Below are 23,803 nucleotides of genomic sequence, written 5' to 3' on the forward strand. Positions count from 1 at the left end.
CTGTGTTTTATATTTCATACCGAATTTTCACGAGGCAAATGTCACTTCCGCTTAAATACCTCATTTTAATGGTCAGTTTACTGACTGAACACTGTCAGAAATCCGTCCACTATCATCATGTGAAGGAGTCCTATCACAGTGCGAGTGTGTCTATATCTCTGTGTACAGTAAGATGAGCAATGGGTTTGGGAAGATTCCCACCCGTCACTACTGCTAAAAGAACGTGATTTCTGTTTCTTTGTAACTATCATGTCATTTTATTCCATTTAAACTGGACCATAAATAGTCACTGCTCTCAGAAGGAGACAGTCAGATTATCTCAGATATTATTTCCCTGGGTGACTGGATTAGAAATACGTTCCCATCAGGAACTTCTTACCCGAAATCGGTGGTTTCTACAAAAAACTTATTCTAACACTTTGTATGCTGAAGTTTAAAATGAAATCTACAAATTCCACTTCATGATAGTGGAGCAACAACACTATCAAATCGATGAAAGCTTTGTCCTGCGATATATTTGGAGAGAGATTTAACCATTCAGATAAATTTCTGAGGTTACAACAAAACACACAAAGACGATTTCCCTGGCAGATAAGGTAAAGGCGAATCCTAAACGATTCTATAAGTATATTAAGAGGAAATGGCTGGCTAGGGAGAGATTAGGTCCATTTCAGGACCGGTGCGGTAATCTGTGTGTGGAGCCACGGGAAATGGGCGAGGTCTTAAAGGAATACTTTTCGTCTGTATTTACCGTGCAGAAGGTCACGGAAGCTAGCGAGTTCAAGGGAAGGGACAGCGATCTCCTGACGTATAGCAACATTACAAGAGAGGAGGTGTTGGAGGTTTTGAAGCACATTAAGGTGGATAAATCTCCAGGGCCTGACCAGGTGTATCCTGGGATGCTATGGGAGGCAGGTGAGGAGATTTCTGGGGCCTTGGCAGAGATTTTTGTATCATCGTTAGCCACAGGTGAAGTACCGGAAGACTGGAGGATAGCTAATGTTGTGCCTTTATTTAAGAAGGGAAGCAGGGATAAGCCAGCGAACTACAGGCTGGTGAGCCTTACATCATTGGTGGGGAAGTTATCCGCAGGGATTCTGAAAGACAGAATTTATATGCATCTGGAAAGGCAAGATCTGATTAGGATAGTCAGCATGACTTTGTGCGTGGGAAATCATGTCTCACGAATTTGATTGAGTTTTTTGAGGAGGTGACCAAAAGGATTAGCGAGGGTAGGGCGGTGGACGTTGTGTACATGGACTTTAGCAAGGCGTTTGACAAGACCCCGCATGGTAGGTTGTTCGGGAAGGTTCGAACACATGGGATCCAGGGTGAGGTAGCCAATTGGATACTAAATTGGCTGGCTGATAGGAGGCAGAGGGTAGTGGTGGAGGGTTGTTAAAGAACAAAAGAACAAAGATAATTACTGCACAGGAACAGGCCCTTCGTCCCGCCAAGCCTGCGCCGATCCAGATCCTCTATCTAAACATGTCGCCTATTTTCTAAGGGTCTGTATCTCTTTGCTTCCTGCCCATTCATGTATCTGTCTAGATACATCGTAAAAGACGCTATCGTGCCCGCGTCTACCACCTCCGCTGGCAACGCGTTCCAGGCACCCACCACCCTCTGTGTAAAGAACTTTCCACGCATATCCCCCTTAAACCTTTCCCCTCTCACTTTGAACTCGTGACCCCGAGTAATTGAATCCCCCACTCTGGGAAAAAGCTACTTGCTATCCACCCTGTCTATACCTCTCATCATTTTGCACACCTAAATCAGGTCCCCCCTCAACCTCTGTCTTTCTAATGAAAACAAGCCAAATCTACTCAACCTCTCTTCATAGCTAGCGCCCTCCATACCAAGCAACATCATGGTGAACCTCCTCTGCACCCTCTCCAAAGCATCTACATCCTTTTGGTAATGATAATGTTCTTCAAATTGAAGGCTGGTGATCAGTTGTGTGCCGCAGGGATCGGTGCTGAGCCCTCTGTTGTTTCTCATATATATTAAAGACTTGGATGAGAAGTAGGGGACATGATTAGTAAGTTTGCAGATTACACCAAGATTGCAGGTATAGTGGACAGTGAAGAAGATTGTCTTTGGTTACAACAGGATGCAGATCAACTGAAAAGAAGGCAAGGGATTGGAAAATGGAATTTAACGCAGGCAAGTGCGAAGTAATGCATTCTGGGATGTTAAACCAGGGCAGGACATATACAATGATTGGCAGGGCACTGGGGAGTGTTGCTGAGCAGAGAGACCTTGGTGTGCAAGTACATTGCTCCCTGAAAGTGGCAACACTGGTAGACAGGGTGGGGAACAAGGCTTATGGCGTGCTTGCCTTCATTGGCTGAGGCAGTGAGTACAAGAGTTGGGACGTAATGTTACACTTGTACATACCATTGGTTAGGCTGCACTAGGTGTACGGTGTGCAATTCTTTTCGCTGCATGACAGGAAAGATGTGCTAAAGTTAGAGAGCGTTCAGAAAGGATTCACCAGGATGTTACCTGGTTTGGAGGGCTTGATTTCTGAAGAGAGATTGGATAGGCTGGGTCTTATTTCCCTGAAGCGTTGGAGGCTGAGAGGGGACATGATAGAGGTAAATAAAATTATGAGAGGCATAGATAGGGTAGATAGCCAGAGTCTGTTTCCCATGGTAGGGGTGACTTAAACTAGAGGACATAACTTTAAGGTAAGAGGGAGGATGTTTAAAGGGGATCAAAGGGGTAAATTTTTCACACGAAGAATAGTGGGTATCTGGAATGAGCTGCCAGAGGAGGTGGTGGAGGCACGAACAGTATCAACATTCAAGAGGCATCTGGAGAGGTCCTTGAAAGAGCAAGGCATCGAGGTATATGGAACTAATGCAGGCAGGTGGGATTAGTATAGATAGGCATTATGGTCGGCATGACGCGGAGGGCCAAGGGACCTGTTTCTATGCTGTATGACTCGATGACTCGAAGATCAAATCCGTTATTAGCCTACTTGCACTCTTTTCTGCCCCATTGTCCGGGGTGGGTTTCGGTTTTGGAACCAATGCGCCGTTTGAGATTCTGAAAGGGAAAGAGACGGGGACAGAGTGGAGGGATTCTGGGTTAAGAAACTGTGCTAACTGACTATGTTTTACACTATTGTCTCTGCTCTAATGTCTGAAATCTGACCCACCAGCTGGACTGTGTATTGTTTTAACTGCTCGCTATATGAGCCAACATTTATGGTGCATCTCTAGTTGCATTTGAACCACTGAAATCCCTGTGATGAATGTTTAACATTCGTGTCAGATACAAAGTCCCAGGACATTGTCACCAGATGATGATGGTATTATGCTATTTACTCGAACGTCCCAATCAATCTGTCCAATAACCATCCATGTTTGTGTTTAACAGTTTCTGATTCCATTGAGTCCCTCAATCAGATTGAATATTACACCAGTCACAGTTTGGGTGACACGGATCCTGCATCAGAAAATCCTGAAAGGAACTCCTCCAGTCTTCAGGGTGGGTGCAATTTCACTTGTCACCATCACGTTTTTTAATCCATCACGCTGTTTGCTATCCAAAATTAACAACTAAATATAAAAGAACTTAATCACCGTAAAATGATGCTGCTGAAGACATGGAGCATTGCTGAGTGATTTTAGTTCAAAAAAATGGAGAAATAATTTGGATTTCTACAAAATCATCCCGATTGCACCCAGTAGTATAATGGAATGAAATTTTCAGTTCATGATGTTTTCTGACACTGTTGTCTGGGCGGTGATGTGTGAAATGTGTGTGCATGTTGGATGGGTGATTCAATGGGATACATGTGACATTAAAACGGAGGGCAGAATTTTGTCACACAGTGACCACAGACACGGGGGGGTTGGGGGAGGGAGGGAGGGGCGGGGGAAATGCAACCGGATAGCGGTGCAAAGGAAGCTCGACATCTTCACACTGTTAGGTGATATTCCCTGAGTCGGCAGATCTGGTGGGTGGAGGCTGCACTTTAAGGCGTTGAACTGGTAACTGAGCCTATAAAACAGGAAATTTATGGCAATTTTCCAAGCTATTCACAATTTAGAAAAGGATGGGCGAGAACAACAGTTTTCAGAGACTCGCCTTCTACAAGAAGGGGGAAGGTCAGAGGAAGGTCAGTTTTGGGTGTGAAAGCATTGTGGCACTGGAGGGAGGGCTAGCGATACTGTGTCGCGATATTGGCAATCTGGAGGCTGGCCAATCTTGGCGATCAAAACATAGGTATTCAGGATGAGCGTCCTCTCTGACTTGGAACTTAGATACACCAAGTAGAAAGAATGGAGGCCTTGAGAAGTGAGTGCAGCAATTTACAATAGGTGTCAGCCACTCCGGTTTTGAGGCCTCCCATTGTGGAGGAGAATCAGAGATGGAGAGAGCTGCAGTCCCCGGGAGTTGGTCTGCAGCACCCAGACAGGGACAAGAATCGTGAGGCTGGAAGAGAGTGTGGATGAACAGGGTGCACAGTAGCACGCAAGCAGCTTCTGAGTGCAGAATACGCTACCCACCAGAGTGGGCTTACCATCATTGGCTCTGCTTCCTGCAAATTTCGGAGCAGCAGTGTCACTGAAGATCGTGCCTTTCCAGTGAGGCGGTTACTGATCTCTGCACTATGATTGAAGAGGATCTGAATCAATGAGTAGGGGCACCCCGTCTCCAATTACATTTTCATATTTGTGTCACTTAAGGTTGTCAGCTTGATGTGAGGCACGGCACTCACCTTGCCACACAACATTAGGGCATTGATCCTATTCCTGCACTGAAGCCTCTTGCATGGGAGCACCTCACGGCTGCTCACATCCTCCTCAATCGCCTGCCATGCCCTCCGTGCCTGCCTAGCAGGCTTCCTCCACCCCTCCCGAAGGAAAAGTGCTTCCATCCTTGCACTTGTTGCCTGGTGGAGCACTTGAAGGGGGGCATGAGGAAATCTGGGAGCCACCCTCGCTCTGGCTGCTGCCATCTACCAAACACTCCAGTTGTCAGTCCTCCCACCAGATGTCCTACAGTGCTTCTGCCTTTCATCGATTGCGGGCTGCCTTTTAAATATAGCATGGGCCAAAGGAGACTCAACTGCTGCTACATGACATGGTCCTACCATTCGCTGACCTCTAATCTCACTACAGCTGAAGATCACAATCTACCCTGCCAGCCCGGGTAGATTGACGTCTAATAATATCATTCTAAGTATTTCGTCTTACCATTTGATATCTGTGAGTATCATTATTTCCTGTCAGGTCTGGTTCTGGGTGATTATGATGATGTTCTGACTGGAGCCATTGACACTCAGGATAGTCACTTGTTGCTGGCCAGTGGTCCTGATGATCTCTTCACACTGACAAGTGCCGGCGGTGATCTCTCCACTCTCGGTGAGTTAAACTCTCACAGTCACCAGCTGTCTGTCACTACATTGAATTTCTTTCCAATTTGTGTTACCACAGACTGCTTGATTGAAATTCATGTTGAGATTAAAGGAAATTAGATTAATCAATGCCTGAATTATTAAAAAAAAAGATCCTGATTATATTCGGTGTGTGATATCTCTCTTATTAATACTTCCACTGGCAATACTTCAAATGCTCAATCTGAACATCCTGATCATTTGATCCATTTGATCTGCTGTCACCCAGCGGGCGTTGGTGAAACAACTGGGTGAATGGAGGTGGAAAACATTCAGAGGTCAACAAATTCCAGTCCCCTTTATATTATTCACACATAGATGGATGACCCGCACTGAACCCGCTTTCAGTCCAATCATTAACCCATAATCTTTCTCTCCACAGTATATAGCTCTCAGACCCGCACTGAACCCGCTTTCAGTCCAATCATTCACGCATAATGTTTCTCTCCACAGTATATAGCTCTCAGACCCACACTGAACCCGCTTTCAGTCCAATCATTAACCCATAATCTTTCTCTCCACAGTATATAGCTCTCAGACCCGCACTGAACCCGCTTTCAGTCCAATCATTAACACATAATCTTTCTCTCCACAGTATATAGCTCTCAGACCCACACTGAACCCGCTTTCAGTCCAATCATTAGTGCATAATCTTGCTCTCCACAGTATACAGCTCTCAGACCCACACTGAACCCGCTTTCAGTCCAATCATTAATCCATAATCTTTCTCTCTACAGTATACAGCTCTCAGACCCGCACTGATCCGGCTTTGCTGCTTCCCTCTATTCCTGAAAACAATGATGATGCTCACTGTGAAGCGTTTGCAACAGCAGACATTGCACCAACGATGGGCAGTGACTGTGTAATTCAGCAACTTACATCTCCATCAACCCGGTAAGAGCAATACTGTATTATTTGTTCCATATTTTCATGTTTTATTTAGAGATACAGCGCTGAAACAGGCCCTTCTGCCCACCGAGTCTGTGCCGACCATCAACCACCCATTTATACTAATCCAACACTAATTCCATATTCCTACCACATCCCTACCTGTTCCTACATTTCCCTACCACCTGCCTATACTAGGGGCAATATGTAATGGCCAATGTACCTGTCAACCTGCAAGTCTTTGGCATGTGGGAGGAAACTGGAGCACCCGGAGGAAACCCACACAGACACAGGGAGAACGTACAAACTCCACACAGGCAGTACCCAGAATTAAACCCAGGTCGCTGGAGCTGTGAGGCTGCGGTGCAAACCACTGCGCCACAGTGCCACCCTAACACTGACACTGACACTGTGTCAGCACAGTGCTGACACTATGCAGTCCCGGCTGTTTCCGATATTAATATGATAATTAATGGTGTTTTCAACGGTCAGTGATTCCAAAGTATCAGCGAGAACATTTTCTGTACTTACGAAAGAAATAGGAGGCTTATTGAAGCAGAAATATTCTGAGGAGATCTTATACTGTATTTATGTATTTGTTTGATGGCTAACATTGCTGTAACCCTCTCAAGTCGTTTATCTTATCCTTTCAGGTAAACACCAGCCTTAAATCCTGTATATGATGTCTGGAGGTGGGGCACAGACTGGTGGAAAATATTCTGTGTTAAATTTGAGAGAATGGCATGAACTTTCCCAACAGTGTGAACATGATGAATGTGCTTTGCTTTACCATATAAACATCACTTTATTTTAATGAACCATCACTTTACTTTGTGATGAAATAACTAGATTTGGCTTTTCTCTATATTTTGCCTGAATGTGCGTGTTTTCTGTTTAATTAAAATACCAAAAAAAATTGATTTCGGATCATTTCTCTGTCTTTACAAATACTGAGATATAGTACTCTACATGTAATTACCAACACTGTCACAGAGATTAAAACCATTGTTTAATAATAAAAAGTTTGGACAACGTTCGTTTTGTAACCGCTTAACTTTTCCACATCCTATTAAAGAAGGTTTAGAAGACGTCAGGCAATCAATAAACGGTCTGTCTCTTTAATCTGCATTTCTTGTAACTGCTTCCTCCACCGCCATCTACTCAATGTGGACAAATTACTGCAGTTTATAATGTAAGTGCTGATGTACAATGGAAATAAATTTAAATAATAATAATAAAACATGTATTCAATCTTTTAGTTGGAATTTGTGACTTTATCAATATTCATGCCGATATTAATGTTCAAGCATTAAATGCACGCCAATTCCAAGACACAATATATTGTTTTACTGCGCTACACTATCCCTGAGGATTCCAGAGTATGTCGGAAGAGCAGGAGAATCTGATCAGAAATTAATGCGTTTTTGCACTTTAATTCTAAATATTTCATTTATTCATCAGCAGAGCGCAATTGTTCCTCAGTCGGGAGAACGACTGCACCATGCATTATTCTCCCACAGATTGTGACTTTTATTCCATTGCTGCAACTACTGAAACACCAGTATACACCAGCAGAGGGCGACCATTATTAGAATTGAAAACAGATAAAACTCGAAACACTGAGCAGGTCAGGAATCAACTGTGGAGACAGAAACCGAACTAGATTTGCATCTTAATGCCATTTCTTCAGAATTATATAATGGTAGAGATTAACTACATTTAGTAAATGGCGAGCCAGGGAAAGGGGCATTCAAAGAGCAAAATAGTTAAGGTTTGTGTTGAGATGGAAGCAGGTGTGATTAAACGAATCCCGCCACCTTTACTGTCTCTGATCTCTGTCCCTTTCATCTGCAACACTTCATTCTCTCAGATCTGACATTGTCATTAAACCTGCTGACAATGGAGTCGTTGTTGTTGTTTGCTGAAAAGAACCTTGGGGAGCCTAAACTCTCAATCTCTGACATATCTTCGGAGTTCCTCCTGGACCATAACCACACCAGCGAACATCAGGTCATCCATTCCCATACTATCATTGTACATGGAGACCGGACTTACTTGAGAAGGGCAGCGGCGGTGGGAGATAAAAAGCGGTAGCAGAGAGCCCCTTCTACCTCTCTCCACCTGTCAGAGCCGAGCTGTGACATCTCGGGAAAACAGTTAGGTGATTGCTTGGTATCTCGTCCGTGTCTCTGTTGATTAGCCAAGTGGTTTAAATCAAGAGACGTTATTACAGATGAAGAGTACATTTAAGAAATTCACTTTTAAAATATTTAACATCCAAATTAATTAATTAAATAGAATACAAATGGCTGGGCAGGCAATGTGCTGCTGTTGCAGCTGTACTATGTGGGAACTAGTGGAAGCTGGTGCGATCCACGGTGACAACATCTGCAGCAAGTGTTAGCTGCTCGGGGTACTTCAGACTCAGATTTGATGAGCTGGAGTCCGAGTTGCGGACAGTGCGACACATCAGGGAGGGGCAGAGTTACCTGGACACAGTATTTCAGGAGACAGTCACACCCTTAGATTAATTAAATCAAACTTGGACCATGGTCAGGGACACGAGGGTGTGACTGCGATTGAGGAAGGGATGGTGATCCCGAATTTAGCTTTGGAGGAGACTCAGCCAGTCCCCTGAGTCAATAGGTATGAGGTTCTGGCTCCCGGTGTGGACGAGGGCACAGACCGCAGGGAGGATGAATGAGCTGAGCACATCACAGTGGTGCAGAGTGCCATTCAAGTGAGGGGTGAGAAAAGACATATAGCAGTAATAGGGGATAGCATTGTTAGGGGAATAGATACGGTTCTCTGCAGCACAAACAATGAGTCCCGAAGGCGGTGTTGCCTACCTTGTTCCAATGCTAAGGACATCTCTTCTGGGCGAGAGAGGAACTTGGAGTGCGAGGTTAAGGATCCAGTTGTTGTAATCCAGGCAGGTACCGACGACATAGGTAGGACTAGGAAAGAGGTTCTGCTGAGGGACTATGTGCAGCTCGGGGCTAAATTAAAAAGCAGAACCACAAAGCTAATAATCTCCGGATTACCTCCTGAGCCACGTGCACATTGGTGTAAGGTTAAGAAGATTAGAGAGGTAGACACGTGGCTCTAAGATTGCTGTGGGAGAAATGGGTTCCATTTCCATCACCAGTACTGGGAAAGGTGAGAGCCGTTCCAAAAGGATGGGCTTAATTTGAACAAAGTTGGGACCAGTGGCTTGGCGAATCGTATAACTCGGATTGTAGATCGGACTTTAAAATTATTAGTTGGGCCGGGTGGGGTGGTGGTGGTAGGGTTAAATTGAAAGGGAGTTTAAAATAATCAAGAAAGAAACGAGAGAGCTGAGGCGCAGGGTCATGAGGAGGCGAACAAAGTGTGATGGGAAGGGGCAGAAAATATAATCTGAAGCGTGCAGCAGAAATTAGAGCCAGAGTGAGTAATAATGTTAAAATGTCAACGCTTGAGGCTTTTTAGCTGAATGCAAACAGCATTTATATAAAGATAGATGATTTGATGGCACATGCAAAAATAAATGAATATGACCTGATAGCTATTATAGAGATGTGGTTGGCGGGTGACCAAGACTAGGAACTCAATACTCACGGGTATTTGACGTCCTGGAAAAATCGTCAAAAAGGAAAAGGAGGTGGGGTAACTTTGTTAAAAAAAGAATCTATCAATACAGTGATGTTCAGAGATACAGATGCAATGCATCATGATGTGGAATTACTTCGGGTGGAAATAAGGAACAGCAAGGGTAAGAAGTCACGCGTGGTGGTGGTCTATAGGCCCCTGAAGAGATACCTCACTGTCGGACAAATTTTAAATCGGGACGTAATGGAGACGTGTAAGAAGGGCGCTACAATCGTCATGGGTGATTTTAATCTGCATATTGATTGGACAAATCAAATTGGCAGAGGTAAGATGGAGGACGAATTTATAGAGTGCATCAGGAGTTGCTACTGAGTGCAATACGTTGCCGAACGTACCTGGGAACAGGCTATTTTAAATCTATTAATGTGTAATGAGGTGGTATTAATAAGAGATATCGTAGTTAAGGATCATCCGGGGGTAACGATCACAACAGGGAAGAATTTCAAATTCAGTTTGAGGGCAAGCAACTCGGGTTTCAAACTAGTGACCTCAACATAAACAGAGGAGATGATGGAAGTCTGAGAAAAGAGTTGTCTGAAGCGGGCTGGAACAAAATAGACTAAGGGGAAGGTCAGTGGATGAGCAGTGGCAGACATTTAAGCAGATATTTCATAACGCTCAGCAAAAAAACAATTATCCCGGTCAAAATGAAGGAATTGACGAGAAGGATGAACGGCCCGTGGTCAACAAAGGTGGTCAAGGAGAGTATTCATTCAAAAGCGTAGGCATACAAAGCGGCAAAAACTAATGATAGGCCAGAGGATTTGGAATATTTTAGGAACAAGCAGTGGATGACTCAGACGCTGATAAAGAGAAAGAAAATGGATTATGGAAACAAATTGGCAGGAATTATAAACATAAACAGCAAGAGCTTCCATGGGTACGTAAAGAGAAAGAGAGTAGCTGTAGTGTGTGTGAAACCCTTGGAGGATGCGACTGGAGAGTTGATAACAGAGAACAGGGAAATGGCAGATAATTTAAACCAATATTTGGCATCAGTCTTCACGTTGGAGGACACTATAAGAACCCACAGATATCGGATAAACAAGAATGGGAAGAAAGAAGGACCCAGAGATGGAGAATCGCAGAAAAACAATAATTTTACTCTTCAGTGTACCCGACAGTTTTATATTGTTTTGGATCACACTGGTTGTGTTTATCATTTACAGCCGAATTGCAGATATTCAATATTTTTCCTCCAACACTGACCCTCACTTTATCACAGTGGCGCAGTGGTTAGCACCGCAGCCTCACAGCTCCAGCGACCCGGGTTCAATTCTGAGGCACTGCCTGTGTGGAGTTTGCAAGTTCTCCCTGTGTCTGCGTGGGTCTCCTCCGGGTGCTCCTGTTTCCACCCACAGACAAAAAAACTTGCAGGTTGATAGGTAAATTGGCCATTTTAAATTGCCCCTAGTAAAGGTAGGTTGTAGGGGAATATAGGGACAGGTGAGGATGTGGTCGGAACATGGGATTAGTGTAAAATGAGTATAAATCGGTGGTTAATGGTCGGCACAGACTCGGTGGGCAGAAGGGCCTGCTTCAGTGCTGCATCTCGAAATCTAAATCCAAATCAAATCAAATATCAAAGATGCTGCGGATTCTCAGTTCCTGCACCAGCACATGTATTTACGCTGTGACCCAGACTAAATTTAGACAGGAGCTGAAGAACGCAGTGAAATAGTCTCTCAATCTCATTGTTAAATTAGTGAAATCATAGGAAGAACTGTAGGTTTTGAAGACTGGAACTAAATCCTATTTCATATTCCACCCCTACACTCCACACATGACCAAAAGTATGTTTTATATTCACAGCACTGATCCCAGAAATGATTTAAATGTGGTTCTGAGATTATAGTTTATTGATAAGCTGACCTGTTGAGGTGGGACTTCACACAAAGGCGTCACTGAAAATCTCAGCTGTATTCAACTAAACCCAGCCCGGACTCAGAGCAAAATGGCCATAGCGACAAATCACAGTGATTGTGAGATGATGAAAAGAACAGAAAGTGCAATGTGACAGGGTCACCAACAGATGGAGATGGTGAGAATGGAGCAGTAACTGCAGTGAGACAGGGCCACCAGCAGATGAAGATGCTCAGCATTTGCTGACAGTAAATTCTGTGTGACTGGGTTTGGAGGTTTCCACCAGTTTGAGGTATTTACTTTTTGTAAACCTGAGATGTTCAATTAAAGAATTGCAATACAATTTGCGTTAAATGGCTATTTTCCCAATATCTGAACACTTGTAACATTGAACTTGCTGATGTTTGTAAAATTATTTTGAGTGATTAAAGATAATGTATAAATAATGCAACAGCATTAAATAAAACACATGCTATCAGTCACACATAAAAACTCTCTAAATAAGTTGTGTTGAGTTCTGCATCACTAAAGTTATGGCATCGGTCTCTCTCACCTATCTTTCTATGCTGGTATCTGTTCTCCTACATCTAAGAGTAATTGAAGTTTTGATCCTGTTCTCTTCTGAAAATTAATATTGAATCTGCTTTCAGAAACCCATCAGACAGTGAATTCCAGAACATAACAACTCCCTGCCGATTAGTTTCACCCCTCAGTTATGTAAACAGTTTTTCCTCATCTCTCCAAACAGAGGGAGATATTTTAAATACAGTTAATTTCTCCAGGACAGCAGCTGCTGAGGAGCTGGAACCTCCTGAATTTGGACAAGCGATGAACAAAAATCCCTCTGAATCCCCAAGGAGAGCTGAGGAAAGAAACAGTCAGGAAGCAAATGGAAACAAGTGACACTTTATTGCAGCAGCAAAAACTCTTTGTCAGAATGTGGAGGTCGTTATCGCTGAGCTTTATATAAACTGGAGGAGAAAAGTGGAAGATCTTTAATACAATTTGTGTTAAATGTCCATTTTCCAGCATGGTTACCCCTTGTAACATTAAAGTTGTAAATGATCAGGAAGTTTTTCCATTCGAATGATTGCAGGCGAATGCATAAATTCAGAGAACCGATAAGCAATTCCAGAGCGGCGTCGGCAAGAGCGGCAAAAGGCGAGAGGAGCTGGGATATAAAATGAAACAGCAGCTCTGTTCTGTGAACCTGCTTGACCGACAAAATCGAAGTGTGACGCCACAGGAGAGCTGGCAAGTGACTGTTAGGTATTTCCTCCGTGTCTCTTTTTTGCTTTAAATCATTACACGTTGAGTGTTCACTGAAATAATATTTTTTTTAGAATACTGAGATCCAAATTAATTAATTAAATAGAATAGAGAATGGCTGGGCAGATGACATGTTGCAGCTATAGTATGTGGGAGCTGGTGGAAGCTCGTGCGATCCAAGGTGATCACATCTGCAGCAAGTGTTGGCTGCTCGAGGACTTTCGGCTCATAGTTGATGAGCTGGAGTCCGAGCAGCGGACACTGCGACATATCAGAGATGGGGAGAGTTACCTGGACACTGTTTCTCAGGAGACAGTCACACCAATCAGATTAATTACATCAAAATTGGACGGTCGTCAGAGACAGGAGTGTGAGACTGCGAGTGAGGCAGGTATGGGGATCCAGAATTTAGCTTTGGAGGAACCTCAGCCAGTTTTTTTTTATTCATTCATGCGATGCGGGCGGCGCTGGCCAGGCCAGCATTCATTGCCCATCCCTAATTGCCCTTGAGAAGGTGCTTGTGAGCTGCCTTCTTGAACCGCTGCAGTCCATTTGGGGTAGGTATACCCATACTGCTGTTAGGAAGGGAGTTCCAGGATTTTGACCCAGCGACAGTGAAGGAACGGCGATATAGTTACAAGTCAGGATGGTGTGTGACTTGGAGGGGAACTTGCAGGTGGTGGTGTTCCCATGCATTTGCTGACCTTGTCCTTCTAGTTGGTAGAGGTCGCGGGTTTGAAATGTGCTGTCTAAGGAGCCTTGGTGCATTGCTGCAGTGCATTTTGTAGATGGTACACACGGCTGCCACTGTGCGTCCATGGTGGAGGGAGTGAATGTTTGTGGATGTGGTGCCAATCAAGCGGATTGCTTTGGCCTGGATGGTGTCGAGCTTCTTGACTGTTGTTGGAGCTGCACCCATCCAGGCAAGTCACACTCCTGACTTGTGCCTTGCAGATGGTGGCCAGGCTTTGGGGAGTCAGGATGTGAGTTACTCGCCTGATGATTCCAAGGCTCTGACCTGCTCTTGTTGCCATGGTATTTATATGGCTACACCAGTTCAGTTTCTGGTCAGTGGTAGCCCCTAGGATGTTTATAGTGGGGGATTCAGCGATGGCAATGCCATTGAATGTCAAGGGGAGATGGATAGGTTGTCTCTTGTTGGAGATGGTCATTGCCTGGCACTTGTGTGGCGCGATTGTTGCTTGCTACTTATCAGTCCAAGCCTGGGTATTGTCCAGGTCTTGCTGCATTTCTACACGGACTGCTTCAGTATCTGAGGAGTCACGAATGGTGCTGAACATTGTGCAATCATTAGCGAACATCCCCACTTCAGACCTTGTGATTGAAGGAAGGTCATTGATGAGGAAGCTGAAGATGATTGGGCCCAGGACACTACCCTGAGGAACTCTGCAGTGATGTCCTGGAGCTGAGATGATTGACCTCAAACAACCACAACCATCTTCCTTTGCGCTAGGTATGACTCCACCAGCGGAGGGCTTTCCCCCTGATTCCTCAGTTTTGCTAGGGCTCCTTGATGCCATACTCGGTCATGTGCTGCCTTGATGTCAAGGGCAGTCACTCCGACCTCACCTCTTGAGTTCAGCTCTTTTCTCAATGTTTGAACAAAGGCTGTAATGAGGTTAGCAACTTAATGGCCTTGGCGGAACCCAAACTGAGCGTCACTGAGCAGGTTATTGCTAAGCAAGTGCCGCTTGATGGCACTATTGATGACACCTTCCATCACTTTACTGATGATTGAGAGTAGACCGATGGGGCAGTAATCGGTCAGCTTGGACTTGTCATGCTTTTTGTGTACAGGACATACCTGGACAATTTTCCACATTGCAGGGTAGATTCCTGTCTTGCAGCTATACTGGAACACCTTGGCTAGGGGCACGGCACGTTCTGGAGCACAGATCTTCAATCGTATTGCCGGAATATTGTCAGGGCCCATAGCTTTTGCAGTATCCAGTACCATCAGTCGTTTCTTGATATCACGCGGAGTGAATCGAATTGGCTGAAGTATGGAATCTGGGATGTTGAGGAGTTCAGGAGGAGGCCGAGATGGATCATCAACTCGAAACTTCTGGCTGAAGACTGTTGCAAATGCTTCAGCTTTATCTTTCGCACTGATGTGCTGTGCTCCCCCATCATTGAGGATGGGGATATTTGTGGAGCCACCACCTCCATTTAGTTGTTTAATTGTCCACTAGCATTCAAGGCTGGATGTGGCAGGACTGCAGAGCTTAGATCTGATCTGTTGCCTCTGGAATCGCTTAGCTCTGTCTATCGCATGCTGCTTATGCAGTTTGGCATGCAAGTAGTCCTGGGTTGTAGCTTCACTAGGTTGACACCTCATTTTGAGGTATGCTTGTTGCCGCTCCTCGCATGCTCTCCTGCACTCTTCATTCAACCAGGGTTGGTCTCCTCGCTTGATGGTAATGGTAGAGTTGGGGATATGCAGGGCCATTAGGTTACAAATTGTGGTTGAGTACAATTCTGCTGCTGCTGATTGCTCACAGCGCCTCATTGATGCACACTTCTGCATTGTTAGATTTGTTCGAACTTTAAGTCATTTAGCAGTGTGATAGTGCCACAGAACACGACGGACGGTCCCCTCAATGTGTGGGCGGGACTTCGTCTCCATAAGGACTGTGCGGTGGTAACTCCGACCAATACTGTCATGGACAGAAGTATCTGCAGCAGGCAGATTGGTGAGGACGAGGTCAAGTATGTTTTCCCCTCGTGTTGGTTCCTCCACCACCTGCTGCAGACCAAGTCTAGCAGTTATGCCCTTTAGATCTCGGCCAGCTCGGTCAGTAGCGGTGCTACTGAGCCACTCTTGGTGATGGTCATTGCAATCCCCCAACCAGAGTACATTTTCTGTCCTTGCTACCTTCACTGCTTCCTCCAACTGGTGTTCAACATGGTGGAGTACAGAGTCAAAAGCTGAGGGAGGGAATTAGGTGGGAATCAGTAGGAGGTTACCTTGCCCATGGTTGACCTGTTGCCACGAGAATTCATGCGTTCAAGTGTCGATGTTGAGGACTCTCAGAGCAACTCTCTCCCTACTGCATTCTAGTGTCCCGCCACCTCTGGAGGGTCTGTCCTGCCGGTGGGACAGGACGTACCCTGGCATGGCGAAGGCAGTGTCTGGGACATTGTCTGGAAGTTATGATTCCGTGAGTATTATTATGGCAGGCTGTTGCTTGACTAGTCTGTGGGACAGCTCACCCAACTTTGGTACAAGCCCCCAGATGTTATTAAGGAGGACTTTGCAGGGTCGATAGGGCTGGGTTGGCCGTTGTTTTTCCAGTGCCTAGGTCGATGCCAGGTGCTCCGTCCGATTTCATTGCTTTTTATTCACTTCATAGCGGTTAGGTACAACTGATTGGTTTACTCGGCCATTTCAGAGGGCATGTAAGAGCTAACCACATTGCTGTGGGTCTGGAGTCACATGTAGTTCAGACCAGGTAAGGACAGCAGATTTCCTTCCCTAAAACACATTAGTGAGCCAGATGGGTTTTTACAACAATCGACAATGGTTTCATGGCCATCATTGGAATAGCTTTTAATTCCAGATTTATTAATTAAATTCAAATTCCATCTTCTTCTGCGGTGGGATTTGAACCCACGTCCCCAGAGAAATAACCTGGTTCTCTGGGTTACTAGTCCTGTGATAATCCCACGACGCCACCGCCACTGCCCTTATCCAATTGGTATGAGGTCCTTGCTCCCAGTGTGGACGATGGCACAGACTGCAAGGAGGATAAGCAAACTGATCACAGCACCCACGTTCAGAGCGCAATACAAGTGGGAGGAGAACAGAGAAATGTAGTTGTAATAGAGGATCGCATAGTTAGGGGAATAGATGCAACTCTCTGCAGCAAAGACAGAAAACTCCAAAGGTTGTGTTGTCTGCCTGGTGCCAAGGTTGAGGACATCTCTTCTGGGCTAGAGAGGAACTTGGAGTGGAAGGGAAGGATCCAGGTGTCGTGGTCCACATAGCTATCAACGACATAGTTAGAACGAGGCAAGAGTTTCTCCTGAGGTACTATGAGTAACTCAGGGCTAAATTAGAAAGAAGAACCACAAAGGTAATAGTCTCCAGTTTACTACTTGAGCCACGTGCAATTTGGCATAGGGGAAATAAGATTAGAGACGTAAATGCATTGCTCAAAGATTGCTGTGAGAGAAATGGGTCCCGATTTTAGAATTTAGAATGAGAACATTACAGCGCTGTCCAGGCCCTTCGGCCCTCGCTGTTGCGCCGACCTGTGGAACCATCTGACCTACACTATTCCATTTTCATCCATATGTCTATCCAATGTCCACTTAAATGCCCTTAAAGTTGGCGAATCTACTACTGCTGCAGGCAGGGCGTTCCACACCCTTACTACTCTCTGAGTAAAGAAACTACCTCTCACATCTGTCCTTTCTATCACCCCTCAACTTGAAGCTATGTCCCCTCGTGTTTGCCATCACCATCCGAGGAAAAAGACGCTCACTATCCACCCTATCTAACCCTCTGATTATCTAATATGTCTCTATTAAGTCACCTCTCCTCCTGATTCTCTCCAACGAAAACAACCTCAAGTCCCTCAGCCTTTCCTCTTAAGACCTTCCCTCCATACCAGGCAACATCCTAGTAAATCTCCTCTGCACCCTTTCCATAGCTTCCACATCCTTCCTATAATGCGGTGACCAGAACTGCACGCAATACTCCAGGTGCGGTCTCACCAGAGTTTTGTACAGCTGCAGCATGACCTCGTGGCTCCGAAACTCGACCCCCCTACTAATAAAAGCTGACACACCATATGCCTTCTTAACAGCCCTATTAACCTGGTTAGCAACCTTCAGGGATTTATGCACCTGGACACCAAGATCTCTCTGTTCATCTACACTACCAAGAATCTTCCCATTAGCCCAGTACTCTGCATTCCTGTTACTCCTTTCAAAGTGAATCACCTCACACTTTTCCGCATTAAGCTCCATTTGCCATCTCTCAGCCCAGCTCTGCAGCCTATCTATGTCCCTCTGTACCCTACAACATCCTTCGGCACTATCCACAACTCCACCGACCTTAGTGTCATTTGCAAATTTACTTACCCACCCTTCTGCACCCTCTTCCAGGTTATTTATAAAAATGACAAACAGCAGTGGCCCCAAAACAGATCCTTGCGGTACACCACTAGTAACTAAACTCCAGGATGAACATTTGCCGTCAACCACCGCCCTCTGTCTTCTTTCAGCTGGCCAATTTCTGATCCAAAGCTCTAAATCACCTTCAACCCCATACTTCCGTATTTTCTGCAATAGCCTACCGCGGGGAACCTTATCAAACGCCTTACTGAAATCCATATACACCACATACACTGCTTTACCCTCATCCACCTGTTTGGTCACCTTCTCGAAAAACTCAATAAGGTTTGTGAGGCACGACCTACCCGTCACAAAACCGTGCTGACTATCTCTAATGAACTTATTCTTTTCAAGATGATTATAAATCCTGTCTCTTATAACCTTTTCCAACATTTTACCCACAACCGAAGTAAGGCTCACAGGTCTATAATTACCAGGGCTGTCTCTACTCCCCTTCTTGAACAAGGGGACAACATTTGCTATCCTCCAGTCTTCCGGCACTATTCCTGTCGACAATGACGACATAAAGATCAAGGACAAAGGCTCTGCAATCTCCTCCCTAGCTTCCCAGAGAATCCTAGGATAAATCCCATCTGGCCCAGGGGACTTATCTATTTTCACACTTTCCAAAATTGCTAACACCTCCTCCTTGTGAACCTCAATCCCATCTAGCCTCGTCGCCTGAATCTCAGTATTCTCAACAACATTTTCTTTCTCTACTGTAAATACTGACGCACAATATTCATTTAACGCTTCCCCTATCTCCTCTGATTCCACACACAACTTCCCACTACTATCCTTGATTGGCCCTAATCTAACTCTAGTCATTCTTTTATTCCTGATATACCTATAGAAAGCCTTAGGGTTTTCCCTGATCTGATCCACCAATGACTTCTCGTGTCCTCTCCTTGCTCTTCTTAGCTCTCCCTTTAGATCCTTCCTGGCTAGCTTGTAGCTCTCAAGCGCCCTAACTGAGCCTTCCCGTCTCATCCTAACATATGCCGCCTTCTTCCTCTTGACAAGCTCTTCAACTTCTTTAGTAAACCACGGCTCCCTCGCACGACAACTTCCTCCCTGCCTCACAGGTACATACTTATCAAGGACACACAGTAGCTGCTCCTTGAATTAGCTCCACATTTCGATTGTTCCCATCCCCTGCAGTTTCCTTCCCCATCCTACGCATCCTAAATCTTGCCTAATCGCATCATAATTTCTAAAGTACTCGAACTATAGTATTTCCAGTCGATATTTGGAAAGTTAAAGTCCCCCATACCAACTACCCTGTTACTCTCGCCCCTGTCGAGAATCATCTTCGCTATCCTTTCCTCTACATCTCTTGAACTATTCGGAGGTCTATAAAAGAGTTCCAACAGGGTAACCTCACCTCTCCTGTTTCTAACCTCGGCCCATACTACCTCAGTAGACGAGTCCTCAAACGTCCTTTCTGTCGCTGTAATACGCTCCTTGATTAACAATGCCACCCCCCCCCCCCCCCTCTTTTACCATCTTCTCTGTTCTTACTGAAACATCTAAATCCCGGAATCTGCAACATCCATTCCTGCCCCTGCTCTACCTATGTCTCCGAAATGGCCACCACATCGATATCCCAGGTACCAACCCATGCTGCCAGCTCACCCACCTTATTCCGGATGCTCCTGGAGTTGAAGTAGACACACTTTAAACCAGTTTATGGCCTCACAGTTCCTGTATTTGCAATCGGTTCCAATCTGACAACTCCCACTTCTGGCTTCTTGAACATTCCAGATTTTAATTTCGCACCATTGATGGCCATGCCTTTCGCTGTGAAGGCGACTTTCTCTGGAGTTACATACTTAATTCTCTCTTCGTCTCAGTCTCTCGTTACTGCTTTCAGACACTCCATAAAACCTAAATCTTTGACTTAGCTTCTGGTCATCTGATCGAGCATATTCTTAGGTGCTCTGTGTCAAACATTTTTTGATAACACTCCTGCATAGCACCTTGAGATGTTTTATTACGTTAATTGCGCTTGTTAAATGCAAGTCACTTATTCAAGATAAAGGAAATAGGAGATGGCAGTAATTGTCGGACCAAGATAATAAATAAGGGTAACATGCATGGACAAAGAACAGATGCAGTTATATAACATGAGTATATTGCTGTTAGTAGTGTGAGTGATTCCCTGTACAACAACTTACACAGCGTCCGAAACATAAAAGGGGGATTTGAGGCCAGAACTTGTCAGGGCCAGATGTAGTCGGATATCTGAAACATTTCTATACTTTACATTCTATGCAATAGGTAAGTATGGACAGATATTCTGTTGTATGGTTTCATTTCCCTGTAACATGTGCATTTGACATGCTTTCATTTAAGATTTTGATGCTACTATGAGTTGCATTGAGTGGTGAGGTGAATGTGTATTGTAAGTGTAATCCTCCTATGCTGTTGACCAACAGACAATTTGCAGTTACATTTGTCCGATGGTGGGAGCCCATGCGCTGGCCGAGTGGAGATGTATTACAATGAGACATGGAGCTCAGTTTGTGATGACCTCTGGGATCTGGAGGAAGCTAACTTGGTTTGCAAACAGATGGGTTGTGGAAAAGCATTCGACATGGCACTTCCTGCTTCTTGTGAACCAGGCTCAGGGCCAGTTTGGTTGGATGAACGTAACTATTTTGGTAACCAAGCATTTCTCTGGGAATGTCCCTCAGCATCGTGGGGTAACCATGACTGTTCTCATTTGTCCAGGTAAGGGTGCTTCCATGTGCCCATTTTCCGTTGTGTTGTAAGCGAGGATTTACACAGAAGTTATTATATAGAATTGCAAAGAATGTGTCATGGACTTGTATCTTATTTCTCCAACGATTAAAAACAACGGGCACCTTTAAAACTCTGTTAAGTATAGAGCAAATTTAAAGCAGGGAACCTTCTGGAATTTCTAAGGCACTGTGTGCCAGAAGCCACATTTTTGTTACCGAGGCGGCAGCAGGAGAGAGAGGTCATATGTTGTAATGTTACTACTTAATTGTGTGTGAAATTGAAAAAAAAGAGGCTGACACCAGACTTACCAGCGAAACGCACTGAAGAGAAAGGAGCTGTTTATTATCTCTCAGCAAAATTCTATAGGGAGCTACGGGCCGAATTTTTTTTTATTCATTGATGGGATGTGGGCGTCACTGGCTATGCCAGCATTTATTGCCTATCCCTAATTGCCCTTGCGAAGGTGGTGGTGAGCTGCCTTCTTGAACCGCTGCAGTCCATTTGGGGTAGGTAGACCCACAGTGCTGTTAGGAAGGGAGTTGCAGGATTTTCACCCAGCGACAGTGACGGAATGGCGATATAGTTCCAAGTCAGGATGGTGTGTGACTTGGCGGGTAACACCAGGTGGTGGCGTTCCTATGTATTTGCTGCCATTGTCCTTCTAGTTGGTAGAGGTCGCGGGTTTGGAAGGTGCTGTCTGAGGAGCCTTTGTGCATTGCTGCAGTGCACCTTGTCGATGGTACACACTGCTGCTACTGTGCATCGGTGGTGCAGGGTGTGAATGTTTGTAGATGGGCTGCTTTGTCCTGGATGGTGTTGAGCTTCTTGAGTGTTGTTGCAGCTGCCCCATCCAGGCAAGTGGAAGGTATTTCATCACACTCCTGACTTGTGCCTTGTAGATGGTGGACAGGTTTTGTGGAGTCAGGAGGTGAATTACGCGCTTCCGGATTCCTAGCCTCTGACCTGCTCTTGTAGCCACGGGATTTATTTGACGACTCCAGTTCAGTTTCTGGTCAATGGTAGCCCCTAGGATGTTGATAGTGGGGGATTCAGCGATGGTAATGCCGTTAAATTTCAAGGGGAGATGGCTCGATTCTCTCTTGTTGGAGATGGTTGTTGCCTGGCACTTGTGTGGCGTGAATGTTACTTGCCACTTATCAGTCCAAGCCTGGATATTGTCCAGGTCTTGCTGCATTTCTACACGGACTGCTTCAGTATCTGTGGAGTCACGAACGGTGCTGAACATGGTGCAATTATCCGCGAACATCCTCACTTCTGACCTTACGATTGAAGGAAGGTCATTGATGAAGCAGCTGAAGATGGTTGGGCCCAGGACACGACACTGAGGAAGTCCTGCAGTTATGTCCTGGAGCTCAATGATTGACCTCCAACAACCACAAGCATCTTCCTTTGCGCTCGGTATGATTTCCACCCTGATTCCCATTGACCTCAGTTTTGCTCTGGCCCCTTGATGCCATACTCGGTCAAATGCTGTCTTGATGTCAAGCGCACTCACTCACACCTCATCTCTGGAGTTGAGCTCTTTTTCCATGTTTGAACCAGGGCTGTGATGAGGGCAGGAACTGAGTGGCCCTGGCGGAACCCAAACTAAGCGTCACTGAGCAGGTTATTGCTAAGCAAGTGCCGCTTGATGGCACTGTTGCTGACACCTTCCATCACTTTACTGATGATTGAGAGTAGGCTGATGGGTTGGTAATTGGCCGGGTTGGACTTGTCCTGTTTTTATTTTGTGTACAGTACATACTTGGGCAATTTTCCACTTTGCAGGGTAGATGCCAGTGTTGTAGCTGTATTGGAACAGCTTGGCTAGGAGCGCGGCAAATTCTGGAGCACAGATCTTCAGTACTATTGCCGGAATATTGTCAGGGCCCATGGCTTTTGCAGTATCCAGTCCCTTCAGTCGTTTCTTGATATCACGCAGAGTGAATCGAATTCGCTGAAGTCTGGCATCTGTGATTCTGGGAACTTGAGGAAGAGGCCGAGATGGATCATCAACTCTGCACATCTGGCTGAATATTTTTGCAAATGCTTCAACCTTGTCTTTCGCAATGATGTGCTGGACTCCCCCATCGTTGAGGATGGGGATATTTGTGGAGCCACCTCCTCCAGTTAGTTGTTAAATTGTCCATCATCATTTATGGCAGGATGTGACAGGACTGCAGAGCTGAGAGCTGATCCGTTGGTTAGGGGATCGCTTAGCTCTGTTTACCGCATACTGCTTATGCAGTTTGGCATGCAAGTAGTCCTGGGTTGTAGGATCACCAATTTGACACCTCATTTTGAGGTATGCCTGCTGCTGCTCCTGGAATGCTCTCCTGCACTCTTCATTGAACCAGAGTCGGTCTCATGGCTTGATGTTAATGGGAGAGTGGGGATATGCCGGGCCATGTGGTTACAGATTGTCGATGAGTATAATTCTGCTGCTGCTGATGGCCCACAGCGCCTCATGCATGCCCAGCTTTGCATCTGTACGAAATCTATCACATTTAGGACGGTGATAATGCCACACAACACAATGGACGGTATCCGCAATGTGAAGGCAGGACTTCATCTCCACAAGTACTGTGTGGTGGTCACTCCTACGAATACTGTCATGGACAGAAGCATCTGCGGCAGGCAGATTGGTGAGGACGAGGTCAAGTATGTTTTTCCCTCGTTTTGGTTCCCCCACCACCTGCCGCAGACCCAGTCCAGCAGCTATGTCCTTTAGGACTCGGCCTGCTCGGTCAGTAGTGGTGAAACGGAGTCACTCTTGGTGATGGACATTGAAGTGCCCCACCCAGATTACATTTTGTGTCCTTGCCACCCTCA

The 23,803-nt window shown here is 45.4% G+C and overlaps 1 long non-coding RNA gene across 1 annotated transcript; it reads left to right on the top strand.

The window, feature by feature from the left end:
- Positions 1 to 5,324: 5,324 nt before the first annotated feature.
- Positions 5,325 to 7,053, top strand: LOC137359138 (uncharacterized). The gene is made up of 3 exons (XR_010971468.1): positions 5,325 to 5,381; positions 6,151 to 6,307; positions 6,955 to 7,053. It is a non-coding gene; the product is annotated as an uncharacterized lncRNA (long non-coding RNA).
- Positions 7,054 to 23,803: the final 16,750 nt, after the last annotated feature.

The sequence above is a fragment of the Heterodontus francisci genome, unplaced genomic scaffold (genome assembly GCF_036365525.1).
Source record: "Heterodontus francisci isolate sHetFra1 unplaced genomic scaffold, sHetFra1.hap1 HAP1_SCAFFOLD_54, whole genome shotgun sequence".
Classification (NCBI taxonomy): Eukaryota; Metazoa; Chordata; class Chondrichthyes; order Heterodontiformes; family Heterodontidae; genus Heterodontus; species Heterodontus francisci.